Source organism: Cyprinodon tularosa, unplaced genomic scaffold (genome assembly GCF_016077235.1).
Source record: "Cyprinodon tularosa strain WSP-4 unplaced genomic scaffold, ASM1607723v1 ctg209, whole genome shotgun sequence".
Classification (NCBI taxonomy): Eukaryota; Metazoa; Chordata; class Actinopteri; order Cyprinodontiformes; family Cyprinodontidae; genus Cyprinodon; species Cyprinodon tularosa.
Window position 1 is genome coordinate 927,668 of NW_024038774.1, and position 12,636 is coordinate 940,303.

The window sequence follows — 12,636 nt, forward strand, 5'->3', positions numbered from 1 at the left end:
AATAAATAAACCTCCCTGTATAACACTGGAGGACACATCCCCCCCACAGTAAAACACAGTGGTGGAAGTATGATGCTATGGAGGTACTTTCAGTGATTTAGGAATTTAAAAGGGACGCCTGGATCAGTGTCTAGATGTAATTCCATTGAGACTCTAGCAAGACTTGAAATAAGGAGATTCACTGATCATCTCTATTAGGTCCGGCTGAGTAAAAGTGTCAATCTTCGCAATCGTCAAGCTTAGGTAGTATATTTATTGCCAAAAACATTACATGTCTTTGAATTTTATACACTAAAAAAAACATTAAGAAAACACCATTTATTTTACTTCCACACACTGCTTTGGGATAATCTATCAAATCCCAACGCATTGATGGTTGTAAATGCAAAATGTGAGGAAGTTTGACAAGTAGTGCTACAATGCAGGATAGTTTAACTTTCTTCCAAATACTTTGTAGAACATTCTTAACTACTCTGTATGGCCTAATGAACCCAATGGTCTTTTTGTGCTCACAGACAAGCAGTTTTTTTCTGCAATATGCAGAAGATCTCAGTTCACCCTGCATCAGCAAGCATCCCCCCCCCTTCCCCTTCATCTTCTGGGCTCCAGCAGGCTGCGTCATGGAATGTGTTGGCCCAAACACTACACCTCCACTCTGCCCAGGACCAGGCTCCCTGCGGGGGCAGACCGAGCGTGAATCATGTAGGCTCATTAGCTGCTCTCCACGACTCCGGGTCGTTCAGCGAATCCCTTGATTCCTCCTGTTCGGTGTGAATATAACTTCCTCATCCATGTTCATTTGCCCTCCTCCCAGAGATTTACCTTTTTTTTCTCAGCTCGCTGCATGCTGCTCTAATTGTGCTTCATCACGGTGGCCCACTGATAACTACAATTCAGTCAAAACAACATAATGCTTTACCTCACTGGTTCTGTAATGAGCTTCTGGGGTCTTTTTGTTATTGTTGTTTTTTTAATTCGCAAGCTGCAGTTAATACCAAATGGAGTTCATTTGTATTCACTTGAAAAGCACTTGCAGCTACATATGTTTGGCTTTTTTTTAAAGAAAGACCAAACTAGCTGAACAGAATGTTTAATTCACAGATGCAACAGGGAGGAGAGGCATATTAAAAGAGGTATTTAGAAACATTTATTGAGAACAGCTGGTCTAAAGGTGAAAGAAGTGCAGATACTTTCCTCCCTCACTGACTACACCCCCGAGCATGGTGCTTACATTACTGGGAGACAATTTTTACAAGCCAAACAGTTAGTCCTCATTCATTATTTATGAGAGGTGTGAAGCTCAAGCAACACGGTGAAACAAAGCGCTCGTGGCCCGCGCCGAAACAACTTTAGAGACATTTTCTTGTGTTACAAAGGAGGATGACTAAATTCCCATTCATGCTGGAGAGGAAAGTGCAAAATGTAAATCTTCTTCAGGGCTTCAAGAAGCTTCTAGTAACTGTCAGGGTGTTGGTTTATCTACAATTCAGCTCCTTCTCAGTCTGTCTGCAAAGCTTGTCTCAGAAGGAGTCCTGGCTGGTAGTTTTAGGCAGGACTGAATTCCAGGGAGCTGCTGCAGAGTGTGTGGTGGGTGAAGATTGAGGTAGCACTGCTTTCAGGCACAAAGATGTAAATTTTGTATTATGTGCAGAGAGATCCAAAGGTCGGGCTTACACTGCAGCCCAAGCTCCAACCAAAAAGAATCAATGCTGGGCTGTAAAACAGATTCAACTCTGTGTCCTTAAGGATTACAGAGGAATGCCATAGGCTGCTTTCACACGCATATTAATTCGATTTGAATTCCCGTTTTAATCCATTAGGTTTAATATGATGTACTCCCGCCCATGCAGTATTAACAGTTTTACCTCCTCTGAGAAGGGTTTAAGGGTTTATGTAGGGGGCTTAGTGACCATCCCTGCAGAACACCTGTAAGGTCAGATGCTGATGTTTGGGCCAGAGGGCCTGGCTCTGTTCTTATAAGGTCCTGAGTCTGCTTTAGCATTAAGATCCTTTCAATGGAACTAAAGGGCTGAGCCCAACTGCAGAAATACAACCCCACACCATAACCCTTCATGCATCAGCGTTTCAATCGTCAAATGGTGGGAAAGCAGGTGCTGTGCTCAATTCAGCTGCTAAACTCAGACTCTTCCTTAAGTTTTCCAGACAGAGAGGCTTTAGTAGTCACTGCAGAGAACACACCGCTGCTCCAGAGGCAGCATGGGTTACGTCACTGCATCCGATGATTCAATTGCACATGGCTTGGATGCTGTGAACTGGCCAATAAAAACCTGTTATATGAAGCTCTCATGTCGTGATTATAGAGCTAATCTGGAAGCCATGTGAAAACTGAAGGTGTGTAGTAATTGGATTTGCAGAATGTCGGTAATTTCTGTGCGTAGTGCCCCTCCACAGCTCTATGATGTTATGTACCACCTCATGGCTAAGTTGCTGTTGTTTCCAGTCACTGTCATGACACCATGTTGGAATTCACTGAGCTCCTTTGTAGAATCAGTCTGAGTGGTGGATTATGCATATCTATGGCAGTGGATGGCGATTGGAACAACCAGATTCAATGATTTGGAGGAGTTAGTGAGCACTTTCAGGATTATAGTCTGTAGATTGATTCTGCAACCTTTTACCGCGGTTATCAAGTATAACAATGCAGGCTTGATGAATTTAGAGGAGGCAGAGTTGGTATCCTGTTTCATTTATAACCTGCCTTTACAGGGGAGTCTCAAACGTTCCAAAAACTGATTCTGTTCTTATCTCAACCCAACTTGGACTTCAGGCGTATGTTTGAATGGCAGAGCAAACGGGGGTGGGGCTTTGTGGCTTTTCGACCAGCTAACAAATGCTTCTCTCTCAAAGTTTCTCTGCACATAAAACCAGACACTGCAGCCCGACCCGAACCTGTGGTTACTGTTCACCTTTCACTTTCCAAACCTAATAATGCACAACTTTTCACAACCTAAACCTGAAAGAGTCTAGATGCTTAAAATTGGGCAAATTGAAAGATCTCCTGACCAATGTGTCTGATGCTTCTCCAAGTTTCTGTTAGAGGCAGAGTGAAATCAACACAGCCATACCTTTGATCACAATTGCAACAATGATAAGGGAATCAGAATATCAGATCTTAGATTAGATTAGGTTAGATTAAATGAGCTTTATTGATCTCACAGCGGAGAAATTCACTCGTCACATATTGGCATAGAAGTTACAGAAGGTGCAAACAGGGAGGAAAAAGGTGCATTAAGAATAAGCAATATATATATACAGTATATCCAGGTATATACAATATATCAAGATAAATAGGATTAAGGTGCAAGTGTACATGTATCGCACACAATGAAAAACAAGATAAAAATAGGAAATAATAAAACAAGAAATAAAAATATGTACAATTCGGATGGCTTATATACAGGTGGAGAAATATCTTAGTGTTAACTGAGAAAGGGAGCTAGGTGTTTAACCTTTCTTCACCTTTTTTACAGACAATTGTATAGTTATGGAGTGAAATGATCCATTGTTTCCAAAAAATGAAAATTATGTCTCTATCATCACTTCTTTATTGAAAAATAGCTCAATCTCCATCTTATTCTAACCTGGGTTTACTTTGACTGAACCATTCTTATAGAGAATTATGCTATATCACATTCATCTAGGGAGTCATAGAAGCACTGCAGACAGGGTTGGTGTTGTTGTATGTGTTGCTGACAATGCTGCTGAAAATGTCCACTTCTAATAGCGTTTCACCATCCTGCAGGATGATGTGCTGCGCCTCTCTGACCCAGCCAGTAGCCTGCAGGAACAAATACAGCCTTTCCTCATGCCTGTTTGTGTTTTGAAGGCTTCTATCAGTTGGACAACTCTGCAAATCAGTCCCTCTTAAGATTTCAAAATGATGCTGGGGATTTTCTCAGGCACTCATAGTGTCTGAGCCGTCTCCTGAGTGATGCCCTGTCCATGCTATCAAAAGCCTTTTTGAAATCAATAAAATTGATTGAATAATATTGACATACACTTTAAGCTCTGGGCATAGTTGTTCTGCCTGAACATTAACCTCTTTCTCAGTCTCAAGCCTTTTGCAACTTCTGGTTTGCTGGAGCTCTTAGACCCACATGCAGAAATACATATAATATGTGAAATAACAGCAATTCTTTGATATTGTTGCAGTGCTCTGCTTTCCAAGGAGCAGCTTCTCAAAAAGCTTTGTTGCAGGAGGAGAGGAAACAGTGAATATGGTGCATTTGGTGATGCATGATACTTATGCCTAACAAAAGGGCAAGGGGGTCTGATGATGTTCATGGTTAAGGCAGCGGGGTATTCCTGAGCAGGAGGAAGGAGGGTTAGGAACTCGGACACTTTCTTCCAGCATTGAACTTTATTTAGTTTTCCCTGTCAGGGTGTTCTGTGAAAAATTATAGAACAGAAATTCTAAATAAAAGCAATTCCATACCATAAGGTTTCTACCACTCTATTGAAATAAGTGAAATATTAAAGGGGGCATCTAGGTTTTTTTATTTCAACAACTTGTTTCTTCTTTCTGGTGCTCTAAAATCCAGATTTGTGGAGTTAACTTCTAAAAGTAGACTGGTTTCACTATCTTAGCTGTGAATCTCTGCAACTCCTCCAGAGTCACCATGGCTGCTCTTAGATGGACAACAATTCACAGAACAGCGGGATTTATACTGCATTACATCATACTTTACATTACAAATGCAGTTTTGTGCCCTAAGTTTAAGGGGGGTACATTTAAGTGTACCAATTTTAGTTAATAAAGGTGATGAGTTTTAATGTTGCATATCCAAAAGGACGCATTCTGAAGAACTCTGCAGAGTATAAACTTTGAAAAGCTTGAGTGATGTAAAGCTGGAGGGTGTTGCATATTTTTTTAAAGTTTAGTTTATTTTTAGTCAACTATGCACCGATTAGTTTAAAGAGGAAACGACAAAAATGTATTTTAGGAGCTTGACACCTTTTATGCAAGTTAAAAATATACAGGGACATAACTAACAGCTCAAGCAGCAAAATGTCTGGCAATTAAATTTAATAAAGAAAAGATTCTGTTCCAGTATCTGAAAGCCCTCTTTTCTCAAGTGCTTGAGCAGCGACCAGCTGAGACTCCTCTGCAATTTAAACAGAGGAGCACCCTGTGTAATTTCAACACGCTGCTGAATCATTTATGTGGGAGCCCAGAAAGGTGCTGCGGCGCGCTGCAGTCTGGTGAACTCAGGAAAACAGAGAGGAAATCAGCTTCTCCCTGTCTCAGCCAGGTCCTTTTCCCTCTGCTTCCTGAAATTATCCAGGAACTGAAGTGAGAAGATGAATAGATGGGAGATTAGTGCACTGAAAATGCAAAAGGTATCTTTCTCTATCTTTATCTCTTTGGAGGGTGAGTTATGATTAAACACCTTTTACAGAACACCCTGACACATTTCTCAGTCCATTCCTACATGCCAGGAGAGAAAAGCACAGAGATCTGCACAGTTTAAAGCCTTATGTGGTGCTTACATGCTGACATGAAACCAAGTGTTCGCTAGGCTTGTTTCTTTTCACAGTAATGACACCTTTGTCATCAGGAGTCAGCTGTCAGCTTTATCATGAGAGTGTCCAGACTCCCGTTGTTTGTTTGAGCAGTGTTACGTTTCCACAGTTAGATCTACTTGACCTCTCCCCTGTAGATAATATCCATGTGAGTCTGCCTCTCTCTGCTGTCTTTGCAAGTCCCTGCATTCATATAAATAGCAGCAGCATTGCTTGCTTTTCTTCCTTCTCTTTTGCTTTTATCCATACCTGCTGCCTGATTTCAAAGGGTGCTCTTCTGACGTTAAACAAATGTAGTCTTCAAACAGAACCCCTCAAACAGCTCGCTCGCTCCTCTTCTCTGCCGTGCTGGCTTTGAACAACCGTTTTTTGCTCACTTCTACATACAAAATCAGTACAGTTAAAACAAGCTCTCCAACAACGTAAAGATGAGTGGGATGAGTTAGGAAGCATTTTATTTATGCTATACGGAGCCAATTCTGATGATATGAAAACATTTCTCAAATCGCTGATTTGGTCGCAATACATTTAACAGGAGTAAAACAATGACTTTCTCATTTCAGCCCTTTCGATGGCAGGAATTAAAGTGGGTTTGCCACTACAAAGAAAGGAAGAGAGAGTTGCAACTAATGTGCAAATTCATGCATTAGACTAAGCACTTTTCTACACAATGGTAACAGCAATGCATAACTATGAAGTAACAGGAAAATGTGTCATAATACTTTCTCTAGCTGTCAGACAGACACCGTATCTATATCTAAGACCAATCTTAAAACCATCCTTTTTGACCTACCTTTAAATCTTATAGAGCAGCTCAAGTTATCCCGAGGTTTCTCTATAGTTATGTTGTTATAGGCTTAGACTACAGGTGGACATAGGGGTAACTTTTCATCACATTGCAAAATTCTACTTCTAATCTTCAAATTTTGATTATTTGATCATTCATCTTTTAACTTTATGCTCTTTCTGCTTTATCTCAGCTTCATCTGGCTCGGCGCTCTGTTTAGTTGTGAGACCATCTTGGAGGGAGGCATAACCTTTCTTACATGGAAAGTATTTATGGATCTCTTCTACTATACCTTTTGTTTGTCTGCTTTTGTGTCTTTGCTGCTCACACTAAAGCCTGCTGCTGTGGAAGTTTCGCTCTGTTTAAAGGGTGTTTTCCCTCCCCACTGTTGCTGCATGCATGTTCGGTGTGAGGGATTGCTGTATTCAATTAAATAGTGCAAGGAAATATCTACTGTGGCCAAATGCTCATCCAGGAGAAGCAAATCCTGCAAAGTCAATATTGTTATAAACAGCTGGGTCTTCTTAGATAGCTAAATTGTAACCATTGTCTACTTAAAAACTTGAGATGATATGAGTTGTGAACTAGTGCTATATGAATAAAGGGCACTTAATTCTCCTTTGCCACAAAGGATAAACTGAGATTATAATGGAGAATGTGAACAGTAATTTTCAATCAGATTCAGGTCCATATGAATAGACCCCTTGAAAAGTGAGAATACATTTTAAAAATCCTAATTAGCTCTGAGATTATGTTACAGGTGATAGACCTGCTTAAAGGGAAACTTTTACCGCAGTCTCAGTCTTATTGTGGCTCTAAGAGTCCTTTAACCTCTACACAGCGTGTTTTAGCCACTACCAAGTTTAACCATAGAGGTGGCGTGTTCAGAATGTAGTGACGTTTGTATTAATACATAGAGATTTGCATGTAGGCTATAAAAGCAGCTAAATCATCAACAGCACTTGTAGAATAAAAAAACAAAACAAAAACCTCAGATTTATTTCAGCAATGGCTTTCTTTTTGCCACTCTTCCATAAAGATAGCCCCGTCACCAACTTATGGAGGGAAATTAGCTGCACTAAATCTTTTTTTAATGGTGCAAAAAATAATGGGTCGGACAAATATAAATGCACAGAATACTCAGATTAATTTAAGCTAATGATTCAAGATGTTGGACTGTCTGGTGTTACTATATACACTCACCGGCCACTTTATTAGGTACACCTGTCCAACTGCTCGTTAACACTTAATCTCTAAGCAGCCAATAACATGGCAGCAACTCAGTGCATTTAGGCATGTAGACATAGTCAAGACAATCTCCTGCAGTTCAAACCGAGCATCAGTATGGGGAAGAAAAGTGATTTGAGTGAATTTGAACGTGGCATGATTGTTGGTGCCAGAAGGGCTGGTCTGAGTATTTCAGAAACTGCTGATCTACTGGGATTTTCACGCACAACCATCTCTAGGGTTTACAGAGAATGGTCCGAACAAGAAAAAACATCCAGTGAGCGGCAGTTCTGTGGGCGGAAATGCCTTGTTAATGCCAGAGGTCAGAGGAGAATGGCCAGACTGGTTTGAGCTGATAGAAGGGCAACAGTGACTCAAAGAACCAGCCGTTACAACCAAGGTGGGCAGAAGAGCATCTCTGAACGCACAGTACGTCGAACTTTGAGGCAGATGGGCTACAGCAGCAGAAGACCACACCGGGTGCCACTCCTTTCAGCTAAGAACAGGAAACTGAGGCTACAATTTGCACAAGCTCATCGAAATTGGACAATAGAACATTGGAAAAACGTTGCCTGGTCTGATGAGTCTCGATTTCTGCTGCAACATTCGGATGGTAGGGTCAGAATTTGGCGTCTACAACATGAAAGCATGGATCCATCCTGCCTTGTATCAACGGTTCAGGCTGGTGGTGGTGGTATCATGGTGTGGGGAATATTTTCTTGGCACTCTTTGGGCCCCTTGGTACCAATTGAGCATCGTTGCAACGCCACAGCCTACCTGAGTATTGTTGCTGACCATGTCCTTCCCTTTATGACCACAATGTACCCAACTTCTGATGGCTACTTTCAGCAGGATAATGCGCCATGTCATAAAGCTGGAATCATCTCAGACTGGTTTCTTGAACATGACAATGAGTTCACTGTACTCAAATGGCCTCCACAGTCACCAGATCTCAATCCAATAGAGCATCTTTGGTGGAACGGGAGATTCGCATCATGGGTGTGCAGCCGACAAATCTGCTGCAACTGTGTGATGCCATCATGTCAATATGGACCAAACTCCCTGAGGAATGCTTCCAGCACCTTGTTGAATGTATGCCACGAAGAATTTAGGCAGTTCTGAAGGCAAAAGGGGGTCCAACCTGTTACTAGCATGGGGTACCTAATAAAGTGGCCGGTGAGTGTACATCAGGGATAAGCGCAAGTCAAACTTTTATCATGGGCTTCCCTCTTTAAATCAGTGTGTAGGATTGGACTGAAAGAATTTTGTTTGTGAAGTGGAATGCGAGAACTTTTGTTGTTAATGTGTTCAAAATGAAAAGTCATTAATCATTCAGAAGTCATTCCAAAGTTGTGAACCATTTTGGTGTTTACATCTACATCAAACATTCTCAACAATATAAATTAAATACATATTATTTAAAGTATGGGATTGTCCTTCCAGAGTCCAAAAACTGGACTCTCAGATTACTTGTTTACTCCCCTATATTGCCCCTAGGTGTAATTGTGGGTGCAGGTTTGGGTGTCCTCTGTGTTGCCCTGTGATGGATTGTCCTAGGTGTACCCTGTCTTTTGACCAATGGTCACTAAAGGAAGGTAGCAGTGAACCCGAGACCCCACATTGACAACTTGGATAGACAACAGTTGGAGAGGCATTGACAGCCATGCATCTTCATACTGTGTCTGTTCAATTTTTCCTATTTATGCAGCCAGAATTGCAACCATCTTACTTTACAGGCTTTGCATATTTAGCCACCCGTAGCCTTTGTGTATTCATGTTTGTTTACATTGTGCGATGGTTAAACCTCAGAAGGAGCTGTATGAGATGTGTGAACCTGTCTGTATGGGACACTGTTGGGAAAAATAGGCACATTTGACAATAGGGACATTTGAGGACACTGTTTCCTTCAGCTGCTGTGGAATGTTTTCATGCGTGTTCCTGTTTGGAGAGGCCGCACCAAGCTCCCAGAAGGCAGGAAACCGCATGCTCCTTACAGAGGGGCTGATAAGAAAGGGCGAGAGGAGGAGAAGATGGGAGGGGTGCTTTAGCAAACCTTCAGGAAGGTAGATTATCCCACGAATGCTGGCAGAGCTTCAGCCTTTGTGCATGTCTGCATAAGTGTGTGTATCTGGGTATGGGGTGTGTTTGTGTGTGCAAAGAAGCAGCTCCTTCAGCTCACTCAGCAGTGGGGAGTTTCAATGAATCCCATGCAGGCTCCACAAAAAGCTCCAGAACAAAAGGCCTGCAAGCTGAGAATGTGCAGCTCATACGGGCACGACCCAATCTCACGGTTTGTTAACTCTCAAACGTTACACAGAATAAAGACCAAGACAGTCACGCCTCGCTTGTCAATTACCTGCCTGTTGATGAAAAATCTGACAGCTCACCACCTCGGTTTGAAGGGTTCGCACATGAGAGCTACTATTACCTTGGGTGAAGGCACAGAGATGCAGTCTGTTGAAGTTTCACTGCAGAATTGATTAGTGTGTTTAGTCTGTTTAAGCATTTTTTTTTGCATTTGACTATTGTTGAGTTGTTGGTTTGCAAACTAAAAAATTAAAAATAGGAATTTTATGATTTTATCATGCATGATCATCCAAATTTGTGTCTATGTAAATTCTGTCAGCCAAACCACAACATATGGAGACTTCTGCCCACTTCTAGGTCTGATGTTATGCAGCTTCAGACAGCCAGAATCCCATGAGAGGGAGGCGGCTGAAGTTTTTACAAGCAGGGGTCTCAATTACTCTTCGCTAGCATGGCCACACAGAGTGACAGGAAACACCTGGTGCTCTAGTAAACCAGCAGCTGTTTGGCTTAAATGTTGATCCAAAAACTATGACACATTTTGAAATTGTTAATTTTAGATATATTATACATTTCTGGACCTGAAAGGTTTTGTCTTTGCAAAGCCTAAGACTCAGCCATATTGGACGGAGAGTGTCCATTAATACTTAGCAATCTCTAAGACTTGCCACACATTGTCAAGCAGATTTTCTCTTAGACATTGACTAGGACATTATAAAAGCTGATTATGCCTTAAACCATTCCCCAGTAGCTCAGGCTGTGTGTTTAGGGTTGTTGTCTTGTCCAGTCTCAGGTATTCTTCATTCTCTCCCTGGCCTTGCAGAATTATCTAATAATTACCCCTGTAGAAGGAAGGCACCCCCAAAGGGTTATTGGGCACCATCATGGTGATGTGCTGTGTTTTCAACATGTTTAATAATATTTTCACATATTGCTGTATTATATAATAGGTTTGGAATATTCGTCCATATTCCAAACCTTTCTTTAAGAATTTATAGAGGCTGTACGTGAATATAAAATAAAGCTTTGAAATGTTTTTACTCATCAAATAGTGTGTTGGTATTAATACAATATCAGTAATCTGGAAGGGAAAAGAGAAAAATATTAAAGTTAAACTTATGTTATAGGGGACAAATTCTTGCATATCTGAGCCGAGGAAATAGGCGACTTCCAGCTTCCTGTGGTCTAGTACCTGCTGATGGCGAAGAAAATGGTTACATGCAGATAACAGCTGAAATGTAAAGTACAGTAATCCAGGCAGCTGGGTTTCCCACAGCTCCCAGTATAACGGTGACTGCTAAACTGTGTCGGATGAGCTGCAGAAATTAAGACATGTGAGCCGTAAATTGTTGCCCCAAACCCCAACACTAGGATGGCAAGCCACATTGAAATTATGGAGGCTGTACTCTTAAGCTGGGCTGTTAGCAGCCCCCCCAGGGCTGAATGCTGGGGCAGCATCTTTGAATGTGGCGTGTGAATGAAGATTTCAGCTACTGAACATGACCGATTGTACTCAGCACCACAACAGCTTCCTCAGGCCAAGACAAAGCACTGATGCAGAACCCCACATCACTCATACACTCAGGGTTTCTGCATCCTGAGGCTGTTCCAAATAGAAATCTGATTGTGAGGGCTCTATAGCGTTTCTAAAGGTGAAACTGCTGGGTTTATACAACACCTACTGTGCAGCTGCCTATTCTCAGCCAGCCATTATCTTTGCTCATATAACCATGATTGGGGTCCCCTGGAGGGATGGAACTGATTACTGCAGCAAATAGCGCACTGCAAAAAAATTTAAATCTTTCCATTTTTCTTAAGATAAGTGCGCTTTTTCTTTAATTGAGTCAGTAACTGAGGCACTTTGCCAATAGAAAAAGACTATTTGCATTTAAAATATGAAAAAATGGCTGCAATCTCTTGTTTAAAGTGCATACTATCTAATTAGCTTATTATCTTATTTTAAGGGTAGAAATAATCATTCCATTGGAAGATCATCTTATATACCTACTCAAATGAAGGTTAAATGCACATATTGTAATAATTTTTTAATACTTTTTTTAGATTGCTTTTGCAGTGCGATAGCGATGTGAGATAAGATATATATATTTTTTTTTATTTGCAGCCCAAACATGCAATGCTTCTAAATCTTCTTTGGCCCAAATTATCCTTATAATGTTAAAATGATAAACTCTCCCAATTTGCTCAATAATTTTTGGATGTTAGATTTGCTGTTTTTTTTATTTCGATGCAAATGAAAATATATGGCATAATAAGTGTGATGCATATTAAAAACTGTTTTATAATATTTGCAATTACATACTGATGCAAAGCTCTGCAAAGAAGCTTGCATGATGAAATGAATACTAACAGGGAAAAACAAGCCATGACAACTAAGATAAACAAAACCTCATCCTTGATGACCAGTTTTCTGCTCTGCGCTGCTTTTTAATGAAGCAGACGGTCTATGGAAAATGATTCATTCACTGTTCTGCTCATCTGAGTGGGTAGGGCAACATGTCAGCCCATTGCCTATGTTATCTCCAACATGTGGTCACAAACACCAGCTTTCAAGGGTTATAATTCACCAACACTTGGAATAGCTTTTAGCTCGACTAAGGCTGATGTTTGCGATTTTCTGTGAGTGAATCCAGCTGTCTGGATCTGCTGTCAATTTGCTAAATTAGAGTATTGACAGATAGTGGGCCATCCATCCAGCAATCAATATGTTTTATTTGAATACCCTCAAAGAGGGTATTCAAATTCAATATTCA